The sequence below is a fragment of the Chrysochloris asiatica genome, unplaced genomic scaffold (genome assembly GCF_000296735.1).
Source record: "Chrysochloris asiatica unplaced genomic scaffold, ChrAsi1.0 scaffold00087, whole genome shotgun sequence".
NCBI classification, from domain to species: Eukaryota; Metazoa; Chordata; class Mammalia; order Afrosoricida; family Chrysochloridae; genus Chrysochloris; species Chrysochloris asiatica.
Genome location: NW_006408605.1, coordinates 6,593,156 through 6,596,154, shown reverse-complemented (window position 1 = coordinate 6,596,154; position 2,999 = coordinate 6,593,156). Strand labels below are relative to the sequence as shown.

General features: G+C 49.2%; 1 protein-coding gene across 3 annotated transcripts in view; it reads left to right on the top strand.

The window, feature by feature from the left end:
* Positions 1–396: 396 nt before the first annotated feature.
* The window catches only part of FAM13B (family with sequence similarity 13, member B), a 158,288-nt gene continuing 155,685 nt past the window's right edge, over positions 397–2,999 (top strand). For all 3 annotated transcript variants that reach the window (XM_006866108.1, XM_006866106.1, XM_006866107.1), the window contains exon 1: positions 397–747. The gene's annotated coding sequence lies outside the window, so the exon portion shown is untranslated. The remainder of the gene's footprint in view (positions 748–2,999) is intronic.

The following is a 2,999-nucleotide window of genomic DNA, read 5'->3' as shown; positions in this document are numbered from 1 at the left end:
CCACATCTCTGGAAGTGGAAGCATGAGTCACCGCTCAGGTCTGCCCCAGCAATTTTCTGTCGTCTTCATGCGCTCCTCACCCGGATAAGGGCATCCCGGATTTTTCCGCCCTTCTGAGAGAGCAGGGGCGATTTAGATCTTCCGGATTTACCCTTTATTCCTCTTATGTCCCTTCCTCAGTTTCCTTTCTTCTTCTCAACCTCACCCAAACTCAGACCTCAGGTCTGCGCCTGGTTTCTCACACCCTAATTCAGGGGCCCAAATATAAGGTGGTGCAAGCATGACTATTCTTAAGTTAGCAAATGCCAGGGATGCCGGCAAGAGATACCGCGGAACCCGCTACCCACTCCGCGCTTGCCCCTCCCTCGTCCCCCACGTCGGCCCCGCCCTGCCTTTGCACGTCACGTCCGGCCCAACCTCCGCCCGCCCTCCGCCCTCCACTCTCCTCCCGCTTGCCGTTAGGGAGGCTCTGCGCCTCAGACGCTGCCTCCACCGCCACTCCCGCCCCCGCTCCCGCCCCCTCTCCCGTGTCGCCGCCGCTGCCGCCGCTGCCGGGGGGATCGGAAGGTCGCTAACCGGGCTGGCACCGCGCCACCGCCATCTCTTCAGACGCCTGTCAGCGGCCGGCCCGCAAAAAGGCTCGCCGGACTCGGAGCCACTTGGGGCCTCAGTTCTCGCTCTCTTGCCGTCGCCGCGGGTCCTGGAGAAGCGGCCGAGGCCGGGGAACGGGGCTTCGCGGTTCCAACGGTAGGTAAACGGGCGGGTACCCGTATTTGCGCATGCGCTGGTCGTCCTTTGCCGCGGCCCTCCCCCCTCTCTCGCTCCCCCACCCGCGCCCGGCTCAAGGGCGATGCGTTTAGAGGGGGAGGGGGTAAGGGTAGGGGTGGTGGAGGACTCAGACTCAGTACCCTGAAGGTGGAGCTTTCCCTAGAGAGGGTCCCCTTTCTGTTTGGGGAACGAGGTAGGTGAAGACATGCCCCTGACTGCCGAGGAGGTGTGGCAGCGATTTTCAGCCGCTGCAATGCGCTTGAACGGCGGTGTTCCCTCACCTTCTGGTTCTCCTAAAGTGTAAGGCACAACAACCCACATTTGTTTGTTTAGTTTCTCTTGTACACACACCGGTTTGCGCCACGTCCTTGCCCACTTCCTTCTTGCTGGTCAGTGAAGTTGATGCAGAAGAAGAGAGAGAGGTTTATTGCCGGCTCAGCTGCGCCCCTTTTTATAAGATCACGTGAGATGAGTGGTTGCTGACTTCCTTAAACCTCTCGGAGAATATGGCCAAAATTGGACTGCTGTTGTACTGGGCACTTGTCTAGAATGCACTTTACAGGGACCGAATTAGAGGGACGCTTTGTATTGCATCAAGTTTCAAATGGGGTGCCTGGTTTCCAAGATACGATTGTCGGCAATTGAATCAGTTGGCACAGTCCTCAGTGAGGGAATAATTGGTAAACTTTTGGTTATAATTAGTTAGAAACGAAATCGACTTTTGCACTGTTACAAAGCAGGTGCATAATTTTATTCCATTTCCACATTATGCCCTTTAAATTAGTGAAGAAAGTACCTGGGTGTGGGTGTTTTACTCTACTTTCAAGGAGCTGATATTCTAAAAATGGCAACCGGAACCACGGTAATGCCAACGATGAGCATTAAATATCTGCGGTACACTTGCTTTTAGAGGCAGACATTAAAGGATAATTTTGAATTACTGACTTTCTGCGGCTGGATTAATGTGAGGCTGTGTCTTTAATTCCTTTTTGCAACGCTGAAATACTTGTTGGCCAGGATTTTTCACAGGTATTGTGTACTTTGGAAGTACTTGTTGAATGGAATTGAATGATCTCGGCATATTTGCATATCCATGTGGAGCCCCTTATTTTTTAAGCTGTTTCTATTAAAATCAGGCAGTATTTTTTTTTTTTTATTAAGTCTTTATTGTGAATTATGTGAGTTTACGTGGGAGAACATCAGTTTTACATTCACGTGGGAGAACATCAGTTTTACATTCATTCTATCATAATTCGTTTCATTGCAGTGATTACAATCCCCTCCATGCATCATCAACCAGCCAAATGGTACATCCCACAGGCCCGAGGTCTCTCTCCATCTTGGGGCAGTATTTTTTCCAGTTTAATTGCTTTTTACCAATCAGAAATACATGTGACTCAGCTTAAGTCCTTGGAAAGGAGTGGAAAGCCATCAAATTCGGCATTGGATGAAGTAAATGTTACATTGTATTTTTACTAGAATGCTGTTTTGTTGTTAAGTGCGGTGGAGTTGGTTCCAACCCATAGTGACCCTGTGTAGAGTTTCTAAGGAGCAGTTGGTGAGCTTTAACCACTGACCTTACAGTTCAAACTCCTTTGCAGTCTGGCGCATTAACCCACAGCGCCACACCAGGACTCCAGAATGCTTGTTGGCACAGTGACGGCAGCAATGGGCTCAAGTATAGCAGCAATTGTAAAGATGGTGCAGGATGGGGCCGTGTTTCATTCTGTAGTACTTAGTGTGGCTGTGGGTTGGAATTGACTCAAGGCACCTAAGATCAACAGCAGTGCTAGAAGCAACAAAACTTTTTTTTTTTAATTTAAAAAGGAGTAACCATAAGAGAAAAAGCAGTTGTCCTTTTATTTTTTGTGTGTGTGTGTGTGGGAGGGGGGCGGGGGACTGGCAAGTCACTATGCATGCCACCGTTTTCTCAGTCCTAAAACAGCATTGTTGTTTGTTGAGAATATACACAGAAATATACCAATTCAACAGTTTCTACTTCAAGTGACTTTCTTTGAGTTGTGCAACCATTCGTACTCTACTTTTCTAAGTCCCCCATCAACATAAACTGACTGCTCTCAACTTCAGTATTTCAAGTTGCTACTGGTGTGGCATTGTGGCTTAATGAAGTGGACTGCAAGGTGGATTTGAACTGCACGGTCAGTGGTTCAAGCTCACCAGCCACTCATTGGAAACCCTATACAAGGTTCCTATGAGTCAACTGACTTGAC